Raw genomic sequence first — 18,880 nt, 5'->3', positions numbered from 1 at the left:
ATAATACCTGTGCAGGCTTATAAATATTTTTAAAAAAGTCATTTTTATGTAACACTACGGGCTGCTAGTAAATAAACCTTTATTTGCAACGACTTTCAAGCGGTCCGATTATCTTCATCAGGCGAATTGCATATGACGGTAGAAAAAACACGTACATTTGTTAGCAGCTCATGGTATTGTATAGATGTGCTTTTCGACAGATCGTTATGGTCGGTGTTCATAATTTAGACACTATACAAACAACCTAAACTTGTCCTAGCCTTGTTGAGCATACAGTTAACGCAATTGTCGTAGTGGTTTAAGAAATCTGGGCATAAATTGAAATCAAAATCACAAGTTGCAATATAGTCGCGCAAAAAATATGGATCCAGGAAGTGCATAACATCATCATTATCCAAATGCCAAAAACTAATTCTACCGCATTGCGTTTCTTGCCATTTTTCATTTTCAGTTCGTCAGTATTTAACACACAACTTTATCCTAGCTTGTCTGGTTTCTGCTGGTAATGAATTTTCCCTCTTGTTTGTTACGAACGCCGCGAAGGGACAACTTAGTGGAGAGGTTGTCATCTTAGTGCCGGTGAGATCCCACGATTTTCATTCTGGGTTTACTCCCCTAGGCTTTTCTGTTCCCTGTTGTGTTGGAACAACCCGCTTCCATCTTCGGGATTTTGATCAGTTAGATAAGACTAGACGAGCAAAATGAAAGACATGTTCGGGCCTCGTAAACTAATGCAGTCGGGGCGAAAAAAGCAAGAGCTAATCGAAAGAGGCCGATAGGAAAGAAAAAGAAGTAAGTAGAAGCAATTTCGGCTTCAGCTAAGGGCCATGTAGTTGCCTACCACGTTTTGTTTGACCCCTCGCCTAACGATAAGTGTGGCGTTAGTGAACCTACCGGGAGCATACCTCCCGTCAGCTTAGCACTGTGACTACTGAGCCACACAAACCTTTTGACCACATAAAGGTGGTGATTCATGAAGAGTACTCTATGTTTCTTCTATTCCAGTCTTTGACAACAAATTTTTGCCCATAGACTTGTGGAGGATTAATAAGAAAGAAGCACATAAATAACTCGAAATAAGATAATATATTATGAAATCATTTACAGGTACAGCCCACGATGCTTTTATTACGATAGCTGAAGCAGAAAATGAAGTGCGAACAGCCAGGCTTCTCCTCGCTGCTCTTTAAAAAATTTTAAAGCTGCCTCTTCTTTTACTACTCCAGCATTTACATACAAAATCGTCGACATTTATATCGATACAAATATTGGTACACACATATGGAAAATAAATTTTTTTGAAAAGGGTATTACAGAGTATCGATTATAGTCAGTGATGACCACCCTGAGATTTGAAGAAGAACATAACTAATGGGAAGTCTAGACATTAAAACAATGAAGTATGAGGTAATGAAAAGAATTAGTTTCATACATGTAGAATAAATGCACTTGACGTATGACGATGCGTACCTGTATAAAAATCTCCTAACGTAATTCAGTTAGAAAGCCTTCGTCAAACAATACAAATGTAATTGACTATGCACCGTCGATCATCATGAAAAATAAGTCGCGATTTAGGCCACAGTGTCGGCAGGGTCACCATGTGAACAGTGCTATGAATTCACAAGACTCTGGGGTGCAGCTGCCGCAAAAATCAGTTCTGTTATAAGCAGTTAAGTGAAAATGTACAGATAGGTGAAATGTATTCCGTGAATATACACTGAAGCGCCAAATAAACTGGTATAGGCATGCGTATTTAAAAACAGAGATACGTAAACAGGTAGAATACGGCGCTGCGGTCGGCAACGCCTATATAAGACGACAAGTGTCTGGCGCAGTTGTTAGACAGGTTACTGCTGCTACAATGGCAGGTTATCAAGATTTAAGTGATCTTGAATGTTGTGTTATAGTCGGCGCACGAGCAATAGCAACTCCGAGGTAACGATGAAGTGGGGATTTTCCCGTACGACCATTTCACGAGTGTACCCTGAATATTAGGAATCCGGTAAAAGATCAAATCTCTGACATTGCTGCGGCCGGTAAAAGATCCTGCAAGAACTCAACGCAACATCATCGATATGGGCTTTCGGAGCCGAAGGCGCACTCGTGTACCCTTGATGACTGCACGACACAAAGCTTTAAGCCTCACTTGGGCCCATCAGCACCGACATTGGACCGTTGATGACTGGAAACATGTTGCCTGGTTGGTCGAGTTTCGTTTCAAATTGTATCGAACGGTGGATGTGTACGGGTATGGAGCAACCTCACGAATCCATGGACGATGCATATCAGCAGGGGACTGTTGAAGCTGGTGTAGGCTCTGTAATGGTGTGGGGCGTGTGCATTTGGAGTGATTCGGGACATCTGATACGTCTACATACGACCCTAACAGGTGACACGCACATATGCATCTTGTCTGATTACCTGCTTCCATTCATGTGCATTGTGCACTCCGATGGACGTGGGCAGTTCCATCAGGACAATACAACACTCCACACGTCCAGAATTGCTACAGACTGGCTCCAGGAACACTCTTGTGAGTTTAAACACTTTCGCTGGTAAGCTTACTCCACAGACATGAACGTCATTGAGCATATCTGGGATGCCTTGCAACGTGATCTTCAGAAGAGATCTCCACCACTTCATGCTCTTACGGATTTATGGACAGCCCTGCAGGATTCATGGGGTGTTAGTTTCCTCCAGCACTACTCCAGACATTAGTCGAGTCCATGCCACGTCGTGTTGCGACACTTCTACGTGCTCGCGGGGACCCTACACGATATAGGCAGGTCTACCTGTTTCTTTGGATAAGTGACAATATGACATCCTGAAACATATTACCGTAATTTTAAATGACAAGTTATAAAACGCTCAAGTACAGTTTAAAGCGTCTAACAAAATGCGATAAAAATGATCGAATAACGAGCCAAAAGAAGACAAACGAATGAAACATAAATGAGACAGTCGAACAAAAGAATAGCGCGAGCAGCATAGAAATAAAGCATACGCCTGTTGCATCTACACAAGATAACATCAAGCAAGGTGTACATAACAGAGGCGTGAAATAACATTGTAAGACGTATTGTCAAACGAAGCAAAGTATCCATTGTGAAATATGACTATGGTGGTAATGGGATCTGAACCCGCCAGTTCACGGTCTGGAGCCCAGCAGTTAATAGCGCGCCATCCCATAAAGTGCGGAAATTGCCTTAAACTGTTGGGGCTATCAGGGCCAGGGGTCAGTGTTCCGAAGTTCTGCCTGGTGCTCTCAGGAGGGCGTGGCGGACGTTAAGTGCTTCCTCAATCTGGGCACGGCTCGATTTCGATATCGGAACCGTCAGCAACTTTCCCACCTGCTCGCGGAAACGGCGGAGCAGCTGGAAAATTAAATACTAAAACGAAGTTTGAATTAAATATCTTACAGCGGATTAATAGACTACAGAGTCAGTAATTCTAATATAGTGTTTAACAGTGTATTATATTTAAATTCTTATCTTGCGGTTTGAACATCAATTATTACTGACATTTAAAACGAGATAGGACTATTTTTATTCATATGCCTGGAACACCTACACACTCCGATAAAAAGACGTTCCTACTTGACGCAGAATTAATCACTAGACGTTACAAGAGTCCGTCCTGCCAGTATATAAGGAGATTTAGAGTATTTTGTTGTCAACAGAGAAATAATAACAGCAAAACAAGTCCATCAAGAGAGGTCATTCACTTAGAACGTGGATCAGTCAGTGGATGTCACCTTAGTGACAAATCCATGACGGAGATTTCAACCCTCTAAAGCTGCTCAAGTCGACTATTGGTGATCTAGTCGCGAAGGGGAAAAGCGAAAGGACAACCACTGCTAAACAAAGACCAGAAAGATTTCATGTACTGAAGGATATGGACTGTCGAGCATTGCGGAGCGTGTTGGTAAAAAACCTCATGAAATCAGTGGAAGGAATGACTCGTGAGATCCAAAGCGTTACTAGCAATCCAGCCAGCTAAGAGACTGGAATACAATGGCTCCTCCTCATAACCCACACATTTCTGCAGTCAAGTGTAGTGCCAACAGTGAGGTACGAATGAGGTGGCGTTAGTGGATGTTTTTCGTGGATAGGGCATGGTACATTTATTACACTTAAGAAATGCTAAATGTGGAAACATGTGAATACATTTTACAGCATTATGTACTGCATACAGTAGAGGAAATGTTCGGAGACGATGACTGTATCAGCATGAAATGCACCCTGCAAAAGGCAGCCACTGTGGCGCGATGGTTTGTGGAGAATGACACTCCCGACATGACTAGCCTGCTCAGAACACTGTCCTGAACCCAATGCGTTAGAGAGTCAACAACGTTCCAGACCCCAGAGTCAGATGTTGCTGCCTTCTCTGGTTTCGGCTGCCATTCTCGCAGAGGCATTCAGACGCCCTACTGAAAGTGTCCACAGTAGAGTTCGTCATAAAGGCAAAGGGTAGACGTACCTCATATTAATGTCCAGCAATAGGTGTCCGGATTCTTTCGATCAACTAGTGTATACCACCTGTCTGCAGCCATAGCTAAATGATCAGCCCAGATGAATGCCATATGGAGGACCAGGGTTCGGTTCTCGGTACTGCCAAGGATTTTTCCTTTGTAGGAGTACTGGTATGGGGGTGCACTCAGCCTCGTGATGCCAACTGATGAGCTACCTGAAAGAGGAGTGGCGGCGTCACGATCTGGTAAATCGGTAAAACGACCGGAAGGGTGGAGTGCCGTGCACAGCGCATTAGCATGACGCTATCACACAGCGGCCGGTCGACATCCGTTAGGCCTTCAAGGTATGGACGAGGACTTCGTATAACGTATAAACAGAGTGTATATCACCCACTGAATTGCATACTGGTTCACTTTGAGAGCACAATACGCCAGCCTTCCTGCATGGCATTGATTCAACAAATCCTTGGTAGGATTAGGAAGGTATTTGGCGACAAATGTCTATGCACCGATCACACAGTTCTAAATCAATGGGCAGGTGCACAACAGTGTCCCACATGTGTACCATAGAGCTCAGATCAGGTAAATATGGTGAGCAAAACGTCAACGTGAGTTCACTATCGTGCTCCTCAAACTAATGTAGCACAATTCCGGCCTTCGACATGGGCAGTTACCCTGGTACTGTCGCCATCAAGGAAAACATCAAGCATGAAGTGGCGTAGTCCACAGCTGGCATGGTGTCCTGGACTACTGCTACAGATCCTATGGAAGCCTGGGTGAATGTCCCCAAAAATAACACTGCCCCACTGGTTAACATCCGTGAGCAGCCGTTCGTATGATTGATGATGTATCTGGACACGACAATCAGTCTGGTGTAGCAACGAACGTCTTTCATCCGATCAGTCATTACGTTTCCACATCACCCTCCCTAATCTCGGATCGATGCCCATTGCAATCCTCAACTGACAACGTCATTGGGTCAACACGTGAACACAAAGCTGTCATCTGCTTCGGAGCATCATGTTGAAAAGTGGCGTCGATGGGTGTTCTTTGAAACACTTGTCCGTTCACCAGCAGTATATCCTCGGGTCTTTCACAAATGCCATTTATTCTGTTTTACAGAGTGGACAAGCCTTTGACCTCAATGTCGTTTGATGAGCCTTGTGATGAGTACTACTTCAAACTCAGTGGTAAGGAGAGATAGGCTACAGGGTGGTGCAGCAGCTGCCGTCGTAGAGAAGCTGGACAGGATTATAAATGATTAGCGAACATGTAAATATAGTAACCAAAAGTTTTACTTAACTTGTAGTTTTCTCCAGCAGCTGCCGTCGTACAGAAGCTGGACAGGATTATAAATGATTAGCGAACATGTAAATTTAGTAACCAAAAGTTTTACTTAACTTGTAGTTTTCTCCAAGGATTGCAAAGGAACTTTATTAAAGCACAAACAGCAATACAGTCCAGCTATTACAAGAAGCAACTGAAGAGCATCATGCAGTGTGAGGTTTCCACTACTAATGCACAGGTGAAGTGTTGAATGCTGTCTAAGACTGCGACTGTCGAGGGCTGAGACTGAGAGCGGGCCATGTAGCTGCCGCCGGCCATCCTATACTGTGGCGGTAGAGATCACTCGCAGCCCGAGCCATTGAAGGCAAGGCTCAGCGGGCGTGCATCATTGGCTCCGATGGGTCCCTGAGCGACTGCTACAGGCGTCTGCCTGAAACGTGCATTTCCGTTGCAAACTATAAGACGCCACTAAGAGTGTATCAGTCTATGATACCACATCTTGGATGTTAAGACCTTGTAGTCCACTCCTGTTGTCACAGTATTCAACTACTTCCCATAGATGCCTACAACGGCAGCACGCTGACCAACTTCGCGATTTCCGAGGTGTGCGTCGTTCTCTGGTGCAGTGAGAATCTATTTCTGTCAAAGTCGTTTACATCAGCGGATTTCCCCATTTGTGGCCCATATCGTTGCTGGACGAATCTCCCATTCATCCCTCCTCTGCTTACGTACATTCCTTCCCGCGTCATGTGCCCCCAGCGTTGCCAAGCGGCATTCAGTCTCCCGTAGGGCAGTGGTCATAATCTTTTGTCTACATTTACACCCACGTCTACGTAGTTACTCTGAAAACCACCTTACGGTGTACTCTATACCATTATTAGTCATTTCCTTTCCTGTTCCACTCACAAATATTACGAGGGAAAAACGATCGTCTACATGCTACCGTAAAGGACCTTGTGGTGTCACCGCCAGACTCCACACTTGCTAGGTGGTAGCCTTTAAATCGGCCGCGGTTCGTTAGTGTACGTCGGACCCGCGTGTCGCCACTATCAGTGATTGCAGACCGAGCGCCGCCACACTGCAGGTCGATTCTAGAGAGACTCCCTAGCAGTTGTAGACCCGACTTTGCTAGCGATGGTTCACTGTCTACATATGCTCCCATTTGCAGAGACGACAGTTAAGCATAGCCTTCAGCTACATTTGCTACGACCTAGCAAGGCGCCATATTCAGTTACTATAATTATTATCTTCAATAATGTATTCTGAACAGATAATATTGTGAATCATGTACCGTCAAGAGCGACGTTTATCATTAATGGATTAAAGTTAAGTATCAAACTAATTATGTCCGCTTTCTGAATTCTCATTCCTTGTCATGTTCCAGACCTCACGTCAGTATAGTTCTTCCCTCCACACGCCAGCCTGCGTGAGCTAAAACGCGTGCATTTCGGCCTCCACTCGTAACACAGTGTTGGCTCTTATGCTAACACAAAAGACCTAATTTCTCGTATCTTACTTCCGTGTTCCTTATGCGCAGCGTATGTTGTCGGCAGTGGAATACTTTGGCAGTATGCCTAAAATGCCGGTTCTCTAATTTTTCTCAATAGTGTTCTTCGAAACGAACGTCACTTTCCCTCCAGGGATTCCCATTTGAATTCTCAAAGCATCTCCGTAACACTTACTTGTTGTTCGAACCTACCGGTAACAAATCTAGCAGCCCACCTCTGAATTTCTTCGATGTCTTCCTTTAATCCGACCTGGTGCGGATCCCAAGCACTAGACCAGTTTTTAAGAATGGGTCACACCAGCGTCCTATACGCGGTCTCCTTATTAGAGGAACCTCATCTTCCTAAAACTCTCCCAATAAACCGAAGTCTACAATTCTCCTTCCCTTCCACAGTCCTCAAGTGCTCGCCGCGGTTCATACCACTTTGCACCTTTACTCCCAGATATATAAACGATGTGCCTGTCGGGGTCGCCATCACCCTGCCGATGTGTCTGTGTCAAACAATTCACTATTAGTGCTGTATCTGAACATTACATTTTCCTACTCATCAGTATAAACCTACATTTTCCCATATTTAGAGATAGCTGCGATTCATCACACCACCTAGAAATTTTGTCTAAGATATCTTGTATCTTCCTACAGTCACTCAACTTCGATACCTCACCGTACACCACAGTATCATCAGCAAATAACCCCAGATAACTGCGCACCTCGTCGGCCAGCGGTCCTATCACACTTTCCTGGGGCACTCCTGACGATACCCTTGTCTCTGATAACCACTCGCCGTCGAGGACAACATACTTCGTTCTATTCCTTGAGAAGTCTTCGACCTACTCACATATCTGTGAACTTACTCCATAGGCTCGTATCTTAACAACCTGCGATGGGGCACCGTGTCAAATACTTTCCGGAAATTTTGAATTATGGAATTTGCTGTGTGCGTGAGATTCGCTATAAACGCAGTCTAGGTAAGGCACCAGTGGCGTAGAGAACTCTTTGAAAACCGAATTGGGATTACATCAGGGCCTGGTGACTTACCTACTTTCATATCTTTAGAATTTTACTCTATGTCAAGGATGCTTATTACTGTCTCGTCTATTCTGGAGTATGTTCGATGGCCAAACGAAGGTATTTTTGTTCGATTCTCCTGCGTGAACGATGTTTTGAACGTGAAATTCAAAACTTCGGCTTTCGTTTTGGTATCTTCAACTGCCACACCAGACCGTCAATTAGGCACTGAATGAAAGCCTTAGAATCACTTAGCGATTATACATAGGATCAGTAGCAGGATACTCTACCGATGCCGTAGAGCTGTGCTTTACCAACATACCAGACGGGAGAATATCTATTGGGAAATCATAGAATCGGCGGCAACGAATGAGTGAGTCACTGTGTACTGCGCGGACAACACAGTCATTAAGGCAACCGCTCGCAATTAGGTGGAAATCCAGATTCGACCCCCAGTATGGAAAAAAATTTAGAATTTTCCTAATGCTTTCATAGAAATGTTACTCTCTAGTGACGCTGAACACTGCAGTGCTTCATTTTACGCCCAACGTGTGCTGTTTTGTGTTCGCAGGACTGTTCCGAACCAGACGGGGACTCCCCAGCAGCTGGTGACGCTGTCGTTGCCGTTGAGGCGACCAGCCCAGCAGGTGATGGCGATCCTGAAGACCCACTTGCTGCCACCACGTTGTCCGCCGCAGGTGAGTACCCTTAAATAACGCGCGTTCTGTCGCTGCCCACCCGACATGCTCAGTGGTCAGTCACAGTGTTGCGATAATTCCTGTATATTACGATAAGCATCTACGTGACGCATCGTATGCTCCTCAGCTTTCATAGGTAATGTTCATTAGTAGAGCTCTGCCCTACTACTCTGTTACGTCAGTCCAAATACGAGTCGACAGCAAACGCGTGACTGTTGAGACAGGGTTCGATTTATCTCTTCTTCTTTTTTTGTTTTGCCAACGGCCTTGTCACAGTGGTAACATCGGTTCCCGTCAGATCTCCGGAGGTAAGTGCTGTCGGGCTGGGCTAGCACTTGGTTGGGTGACCATCCGGTCTGCCGAGCGCTGTTGGCAAGCGGGGTGCTCTCGGCCCTTGTGAGGCAAACTGAGGACCTACTTGATTGAGAAGTCGCGGTTCCGGTCTCATAAACTGACATACGGCCGGGAGAGCGGTACTGTTGGGCCTTCATGACGTGTTCGGACGGAGTTTAGTTTTAGAGTACTAAAATTTTAATATTCTCATTTAAAGTTTGTAAACTTTTCAAGATTGTTATTTCTTCTTGATTTATTGTTCTACAGATCTTCGCCTGAATATGTCTCTTTTAGTACCATGAAACCGGTGTTGGTCCAACAATAAAGGACTGAATACAACTGAAGCGGTTTACTAATACTCAAGATGACTACCCATATCTGTTATCCTATCTACCAGGTTGACTGCACTTCAATAGCGACTTTTGTTTTTGTGTGCCTTAGCCCTTATACTCCCGTCACATTAGAATGGAAAGCTGTGATGGTTCCGGAACACTTTAAAGAATTATTTTCTCGGTTTGGGGGGGGGGGGGGGAAGGGGGGAGAGATCAACTGTCTTCTACTGGTTTGACGTAGCCTGTCATGACTTCCCCTTCTGTTCCAACCCCTTCATTCCTCAATTATTTGTTGGGTATATTCAAATCGTTGTTTTCCGATACAGTTCTCACCCTGTAGTCTTCCCTCTAGTACCATGTAATTCTCTGATACCTTATCGAATGTTGTCGCATGTCCTGTTGTTCTGTCTCTTCTTCTTGTCAAAGTTTTCTAAATGTTCCTCTCTTTGCCGATTCTGCCGAGAACTCCCCATTTCTCATCTTATCAGTCTACCTAATTTTCAGTATCTGTCTACAGCATAACATCTCAAACAATTTGATGCTCTTCTTTCCCTGTCTTCTCACACTCAAAGATTCACTACCTTACAATGCCGTGCTCCAAACGTACATTCTTATAAATTTCTTCTTCAAATTAAGGTCAACGTTTGATACTAGTGGACTTATTTTGGCTAATTTAGCATATATGATTTGGCTGTCTGTCTAGTCACCACATTAGTCAGTCGATGTTGTGATAAAAGTCCAGTGATATCTCCGACCTTTTTGTAAATACAGGGCTGGACAAAACCATGTTAACGCCGCGAGAAATGAATCCTTGAACTCAAATGCAGACGCTAACCAAGCTCGCAGGTTGCGCTGTTGTATTTAACCACGAATGGCACCTCGGAATGGCAAGAACAGCACTCTGTGTTGTGAGTGGATTACTTCGGAGCTAAGTAAATTTGAACGTGAGCAAATTGTTGATGTTCGTATGGTGGGCCCTTCCGTGACCAAGGGAGCTGAAATGTTTTGTGTTTCAATAGGTACGGTATCGTAGATTTATACAGCATACTGGGAAAGTGGAAGATGTTGAGTGATCGAGACAGACGCTCACTGAAGAGAATTTCGATGAAAAATAAGATGACGAGAGCTGAAAAAGTCATTCCAGAGCGGAAGATTGCGTCAGCGGAATACGAGGGGACCTCCATAACCATGGAGAGCTGGAATTCCAAAACCACATGCCTATAACAGGAAGACGTGGTGCCGAATGGAAGAAAACCACTGTTTCCAACTTCTGGTCGCGAATACGTCCCAAGAGTGGAATATGGCGGGGTTCGGTGATGATATGGGTACAGATATCGAGGTCCTCCATGACTCTCTTGGGGGCTCTGTAATGTGGCTTTACTGCCCAGAATTATGTGACCGTTTTGGCTGATCAGATCCGTCCTAGGCTACGAAGTTTGTTCCCCAGCTGTGGTGCTGTGTTCCAAGACAATAGGAGACCTGCTCACACATCTCGCATCGTCCAGGACTTCTTTTGTCTGCTCTTGCCACAACAGTCGCTAGAAAAAAACGGTTCAAATGGCTCTGAGCACTATGGGACTCAACTGCTGAGGTCATTAGTCCCCTAGAACTTAGAACTAGTTAAACCTAACTAACCTAATGACATCACAAACATCCATGCCCGAGGCAGGATTCGAACCTGCGACCGTAGCGGTCTTGCGGTTCCAGACTGCAGCGCCTTTAACCGCACGGCCACTTCGGCCGGCCAGTCGCTAGAGTTCAATACTACTGAGCATATGTGTCTTACTTCGCAGAGAAGGGAGCGTCATCACTATCCACCCCCATCATCGTTGCCTGGACGTGACAGTATTTTTCAGGAAGAATGCTCCAAAATTCCCTTGACCACAATAGAGGGCCTGCATTTATGCATTCATCGACGATTAGAAACTACACTACTGGCCATTAAAATTGCTACACCAAGAAGAAACGTAGATGATAATCGGGTATTCATTGGACAAATATATTATACTAGAACGGACATGTGATTACATTTACACGCAGTTTGGATGCATAGATCCTTAGAAATCAGTACCCAGAACAACCACCTCTGGCCGTAATAACGGCCTTGATACGCCTGGGCACTGAGTCAGAGCTTGGATGGCGTGTGCAGGTACAGCTGCACATGCAGCTTCAACACGATGCCACAGTTTATCAAGAGTAGTGACTGGCGTATTGGGACGAGCCAGTTGCTCAGCCAACACTGACCAGGCGTTTTCAATTGGTGAGAGATCTGGAGAATGTGCTGGTCAGGGCAGCAGTCGAACATTTTCTGTATCCAGAAAGGCCCGTACAGGACCTGCAACATGCGGTCGTGGATTATCATGCTTAAATATCGGGTTTCGGAGGGATCGAATAAAGGGTAGAGCCACGGGTCGTAACACATCTGAAATGTAACGTCCACTGTTCAAAGTGCCGACAATGCGAACAAGAGGTGACCGAGACGTGTAACCAATGGCACCCCATACCATCACGCCGGGTGATACGCCAGTATGACGATGACGAATACACGCTTCCAATGTGCGTTCACCGCGATGTCGCCAAACACGGATGCGACCATCATGATGCTGTAAACAGAACCCGGATTCATCCGAAAAAATGACGTTTTGCCATTCCTGCATCCAGGTTCGTCGTTGAGTACACCCTCGCAGGTGCTCCTGTCTGTGATGAAGCGTCAAGGGTAACCGCAGCCATGGTCTCCGAGCTGATAGTCCATGCTGCTGCAAACGTCATCGAACTGTTCGTGCAGATGGTTGTCGTCTTGCAAACGTCCCTATCTCTTGACTCAGAGATCAAGACGTGGCTGCACGACCCGTTACAGTCATGCGGATAAGATGCCTGTCATCTCGACTGCTAGTGATACGAGGCCGTTGGGATCCAGCACGGCGTTCCCTATTACCTTCCTGAACCCATCGATTCCATATTCTGCTAACAGTCATTGGATCTCGACCAACGCGAGCAGCAATGTCGCTATACGATAATCCGCAATCGCAATAGGCTACAATCCGACCTTTATCAAAGTAGGAAACGTACACATTTCTCCTCCTTACACGAGGCATTACAACAACGTTTCACCAGGCAACGCCGGTCAACTGCTGTTTGTGTATGAGAAATCCATTGGAAACTTTAGTCATGTCAGCATGTTGTAGGTGTCGCCACCGGAGCCAACCTTGTTTGAATGCTCTGAAAAGCTAATAATTTGCATATCACAGAATCTTCTTCCTGTCGGTTAGATTTCGCGTCTGGAGCAGGTCATCTTCGTGGTGTAGCAATTGTAATGGCCAGTAGTGTATTATTAAGACATCTGCCTGTGCTACAACTGGTCACGTCCTGACCACCCCTCGTACGTGAGCAGTGTGTGCTTCGTATTTTCAGATTGGTACCCCATCCCCTCCATTGTATCCTATATTCTGTTTCTGTGCCAAAAAATACATTCACGGTTTACTCAAAGCATTGTTTCTCATTCCAGACAGATATCACTGTAATCGACAAATATAAAGAGTGCCGGTTTTTGCAATTAAGGAACGACGCATTTCATTTACGATGGAAGTGTAGACCTTTGCATTCTAACGACTGATGTTTATGTTCGGAATTTACATTAGTGTAATAAAATTGTTTCCACAGTACTATACGGTTGTCTGTTTCAATATCAGGTTAGAAACTACATTTAGTTTGATCCTGGAACAATGACGTGGATGTTCCCATCGGGATGCTTGATTTTAGTAAATCTCCTTGCCTCTCACCATAATTGCAAAAAAATGGTTCAAATGGCTCTGAGCACTATCATCTGAGTAACATCAGAGGTCATCAGTCCCCTAGAACTTAGAACTACTTAAACCTAAGGACATCACACACATCCATGCCCGAGGCAGTATTATAACCTGCGACCGCAGCGGTCGCGCGGTTCCAAACTGAGGCGCCTAGAACCGCTCGGCCACTCCGGCCGAATTCACCAGAAACGCTCAAACTGAAGAGCTCCCATTTCGGTACATTTATTAATTCGTACGTGGAATGTATGTATGCGACTTGCCCACAGATTACTAAACCCTCGTAAAATTTGCGATGACAGTTGGTACCAATTAACGGTTCCCTCCAATCTGGTATTGTCAGTATGGTGAGTAAAACGGGGTATTTTGTCCGTATTTGGTAAATGACATACCACTGGAGAGCTTATAATGTTAATCAGCGCTCGGCCGATGTGGCCGTGCGGTTCTAGGCGCTTCAGTCTGGAACCGCGTGACCGCTACGGTCGCAGGTTCGAATCCTGGCTCGGGCATGGATGTGTGTGACGTCATAAGGTTAGTTAGGTTTAAGTAGTTCTAAGTTCTGGGGGACTGATGACCACAGATGTTAAGTCCCATAGTGCTCGAAGCCATTTGTTAATCAGCTGATGCATAAACTATAAATACGACTTTCTTCGAACAGAATATGGACTAGTAAAATATACGATAGCTTAGTAACAATGAAACATTTCCCACTTCAGGAGTCTATAGTCAGAAGCAAGTCTGGTAGAATGTTTGTCCAAGCATCTCTGATACGTTCTATAATGTTCTGTCGAGTAGTTCGTACTTCTCCATACACAGTCAACGCGCAAGTTAGGCGGTTGGATGGAAACACACGCCTAGATCAGTCACCTTTATGGTTAGGTTCGAGGGCGGCCACCGAAGATGAAGCATTCAGATGGTTTGGGGGCTCACTATAATCAACTCATTAGGGAGCGGAAAACGACGATACCATACAAGTAGCTTCTTTTCCCGAAATTTTAATATCTCGCCATATTATTTGTGTAGTAGAATCAAATTTACAACACTAAAGTATGTCTTAAACATAAATATCAGCAGGTAGAACACAAGGGTATACATGTGTATCGTAAATGGAACTTAGAATCAAATGAGTCGGTTCTTAATTGCAAAACGAGGCACACCTGATATCTGTCGATTACGGCGCCCTTTACCACAAATGGCAAGCAACTGTTTCAGTTGTAACCTCCCCCTCACTTATCGAATTTAATGACAGTGAAAAATTAAACCGCATTCACCTAATGGAAATTTGGGAAAATCAATCGTCACCGAAGTTAATTTGTCGGTAAAGAGGAGGAAAGGGTTACATCTAAATGAAAGGAAAAATGCAAATGAAATTGGTGAAAACTGATTTTGAGAAAAAGGTAAAATTAATAAAGAAAGTAAATGTGCGGTCGTTACGTTAACAATTAACTGGAGTTAATCAGATATTTGAGATTTGGGGAAAATTACGGTCGCCAGTCCTATGGACAACTACTATAATCACTGAAAATGAAAGATTAATGCGCATATAATTAGCACTAAAGGCGTGGCAACTGGAGGTTGACACTTGGTGTGTGAAAACTGAATGTTTGTCAGAAGTAATAAATTTCGCTACACTCTGACTTAATTTAGCAAAAGAATTAATAAAACTGGAAAACAAAGTTAATTTATTGACTGAAATTCATAGTGAACTTTGTTTCTGAAGCACTACGAAATTCAATAAAATAAGGTTAGTCTTGGGCTACCTCAACAATCATTTCAAAAGCTACTTGAATCTACGTAATTTAGAAATAAGAGATTTAACTTTGAACTTGAATTAAATGATTCTGAACAATTAACAATAGTAAAATTTAGTACGTACCAAGCTGAGCTGCAGTCACAGGTAAGCTAAAATATGGTAACAAAACTCGCACTCTTAATTTCTGCTCGTGTAATCTAAATATTGTAGCCAGCTATGAGTACTTTAACAAAACTTTGAAATTGAAGCAGTGAAATGGAATGATATTACTTTAACGCTGGCGTATGAATTTCAAAGACACTCGGGTTCATTCCAGAAAAGGAAGGGACCCTGCTTGGTAATGCAATTGGGACAATGAGCAACAAAGGTTCATGCTAAGTTGCTGTATTTTTTATTCCAACAGTTTGAAATGCTGAGGTCTGCCATACAGTTCTAAAACTTTACGTGCTTTTAGTCTTCCTTGTTGGTTGATTGAAGATTTGAAGTCGTCGATCGAGGAGGTGGCGACAGTCACTCATTGTCGGCCGTCGCTGTTGCAGAAGCTGGATGTTGGCGCGCCTTCTTCTCGACACGGTCACCAGGCGAAACGGGCTCTTGATGTGCGCCAGCTAATGCTTCCGGTCCGCGACACCCTGTCAGAAACTATCATAGCAAGTCGAGCGCAATTACATGCTGCCAAACCCCAAAAGCGCGGCAACTCGCGGGAGCGTCACACCACACACCTGCTCCACCGCCCTACTCCAGCCAGCCTCCCCCTGCCCGCGCTCCATGCGGCAGAGTTAACACTACCAAAGATCCTGAACACTTTGGTTCTCCACACGACCTATCGATGTAATCTTTCGATAGCATAGTTTTCCCTAGGCAAGACCCAGCGTAAAAATACAAATAGTATTTACAAAACAAACCAATTATACATCGACATAAATGCATGAATATATACATACAGACAGTAAAACAATTACAATATATAAAGACACAGAAATGTCATATCTTCAGGTAACAAAATAAGGAAAAAAATTTATAGTACAATAGATGGAAATAGGAGGATATGCATTTACGGCGTTAACAGTGACCGTACGTATTTTTTGGCGTATAATCCGAAAATGAAATGAAAATGCGGGGGGTCAGCATTTGAAAGTACAAAATTGACCTCGCCCATGCGGGAGGGGTGCTTAGGAGGAAGCCAGCTGTAGCGCAGACAGATGTCCCCTTTATCGGTATTAACTTTATACTTAGGTTTTTTCGTACGATGCGATATGTAGTTGTCTCAAGTTAAAACAGACACCCTGCGTATATACAGGGCGATTCTTATTAACGTTTAAAACCCCTGAAGCGATAGAGTTGACTCAGACAATTTAATATAATACAAATGGTTGGCAAATGTTGGTAAATACCCCAGAAGTGGGTGAGAAATGTTGAACATGCCATCACATGACGTATCTCACCGTACGTGCAGCGGTTGGCCATATCTGTCTGTCGCACCTGATCATCCCAACCGGTGTCAATTATCCCCGCATGGCTGTGGGCCCACGTGCACGGCTTTAGCACGTGAGACTCAGAGTTCGAGTCTTGCGTCTGGCAGGCAGTATTTTTGTCACTGTGTTAGACTTTTATGTATTCATATTTGGGGAAGGTTTATTATTTATTTGCCGGTCTCGCGGTCTCCTCTGGTTTGTTGCAACGTACTATACTACAAAACTCTACCGTATTGCGTCACAAGTAATAGAATATAAGCTTCTCAGTTGCGTCGTATCCATTTAGTGACGTACGTTCTCTTTACTACATAATGCCTGTAAACAAAAACAAAAAGGGACTAAAGGAGACACACAATAAGAACAGTTCTTACTTGGTTAAAACGAGAATATTAATTTTGAAACTTCTACAACGGTTTACGTTTACAAAAGGTGTTCGAAATTTACACTGTTGGCAAGTACTACATCGGTCAGTCATCACTTCGCGCTCAAGACTAACCGCTGGTCACGTCATATGTTCAAAATTTCTCATCAGTTTTTGTGGTGTTTCCCGACATTTCCGCCCCCATGTGTGTGCGATTACATAACTTGTCCCAGCGTCATCTACGTCTAATTGCCCTGTATATGGACGTGTTTTTGGGCGGTTTCTCACTAAGTGAACAACAGATTAGTATCCATATCCCTTTTCAATTACATGATTTAGCCAACATTTCAAAAAATTAGAAATATTTTGTTTACTTGCATATGAATAGCACCACCCACAGACAGTTGATGTATACATATTCCGAGCTGAGTGGAGGGAGGTGAAGGGTGGTGACAACATGGGCGTGTGACAACACCTTCAATCAACCATGCCAGACCCGTTACTAAACAAGCTGATGCAGCAAAATGACGTAAGAATAACAAGAAGATATCTAAAACCTTATAATATAATTTCCTAAAAACCAACTAAAATCGTGAGAGGACTCAATATTAATTTTAAGGCCGGGATAGCTGGGCATACAGCCCGATACCGATCCGGTGATGACGAACAGTTTAGTTTTACAGAAGCTATTGGCACAAGAGAGGCAATTCTGATGTAGCGGTTGATAATGGAAGCAAGAATAATGAAAAATCAAGAAACGTTCATAAGATTCGTCGACCCAGAGAAAGCATTTGACACTGTAAAGATGTCCGAAATTCTAGAAAAATAGGGATAAGCTATAAGGACAGATGGTTAATATACAATATGTACAAGAATCAAGAGGGAATAATAAGAGTGGACGACCCAGAACGATGGAGGTGGTCGAATTAAAAAGCTTGTAAGACAGGGATGTAGTCTTTCGCCCCTACTATTCAATCTGTACAACGGAGATGCAGTGATGGAAATAAAAGAAAGGTTCAGGAGTGGAATAAAATTCCAGCAAAATAACCAAGGGCGGACGCAGAAAGGGGGACATGAAAAGCGGACTAGCAGCGGCAAAAAGGGCATTCCTGGCCATGAGAAGTCTACTAGTATCAAACACAGGTCTTAATTTGAGGAAGAAATTTCTGAGAATGTATGTTTGGACAAAACACCGTGTGGAAGTGAAACAAGGTCATGGGGAAACCGGAACAGAAGAGAAGAGAGGCATTTGAGACGTGGTGCTACAGACGAATGTTGAAAATTAGGTGGGCTGATAAGGGATGAGCAGATTCTGCGCAGAATCGGAGAGGAAAGTGGCAAACACTAGCTGGGAGAAGCGACAGGATGATAGGACATTAAGGAACGACTTCCACAGTACTAGAGTGAGATGTGGATGGCAAAAACGGATGACAAAGACAGAGATTTGCAATACATCCAGCAAATAATTGACGACGCAGGTTGCAAGTGGTACTCTGAGATGAAGAGGTTGGCCCAGGAGAGAAATTCGTGGCGCATCAAACCAGTAAGAAGAGACTCAAAAAAAATATCCAAACAAAATAACATAAACTATAAAACATGTCTATGTGTATACATGCAATGTCATTCAACTACGAACTGCGGCAGGACACCATCAATACAAGAGTGTACAAGCGACTGACGTCAACGATGTAGGCCAGCAATCATGTGCATATGCCCGAGACTGACCCACGTCGTCTTACAATCGCTTCGTATCCATCGCTGCTCCAGCGAAATGGGGTAAACTGTTTCCAGAATATGAACAAGTTGGTTCTTCAGTGCAGTAAATCTCTCTCTCTCTCTCTCTCTCCCT

The 18,880-nt window shown here is 44.1% G+C and overlaps 1 protein-coding gene across 2 annotated transcripts in view; it reads left to right on the top strand.

Moving 5' to 3' along the window:
* Nucleotides 1-18,880, top strand: part of LOC124595519 (adenylyl cyclase 78C-like) — a 736,208-nt gene that overhangs the window by 126,036 nt on the left and 591,292 nt on the right. For both annotated transcript variants that reach the window (XM_047134287.1, XM_047134286.1), the window contains exon 2: nucleotides 8,848-8,974. The gene's annotated coding sequence lies outside the window, so the exon portion shown is untranslated. The remainder of the gene's footprint in view (nucleotides 1-8,847; nucleotides 8,975-18,880) is intronic.

The sequence above is a fragment of the Schistocerca americana genome, chromosome 2 (genome assembly GCF_021461395.2).
Source record: "Schistocerca americana isolate TAMUIC-IGC-003095 chromosome 2, iqSchAmer2.1, whole genome shotgun sequence".
Taxonomy (NCBI): domain Eukaryota; kingdom Metazoa; phylum Arthropoda; class Insecta; order Orthoptera; family Acrididae; genus Schistocerca; species Schistocerca americana.
This window is presented reverse-complemented; position numbering and strand designations above follow the sequence as displayed.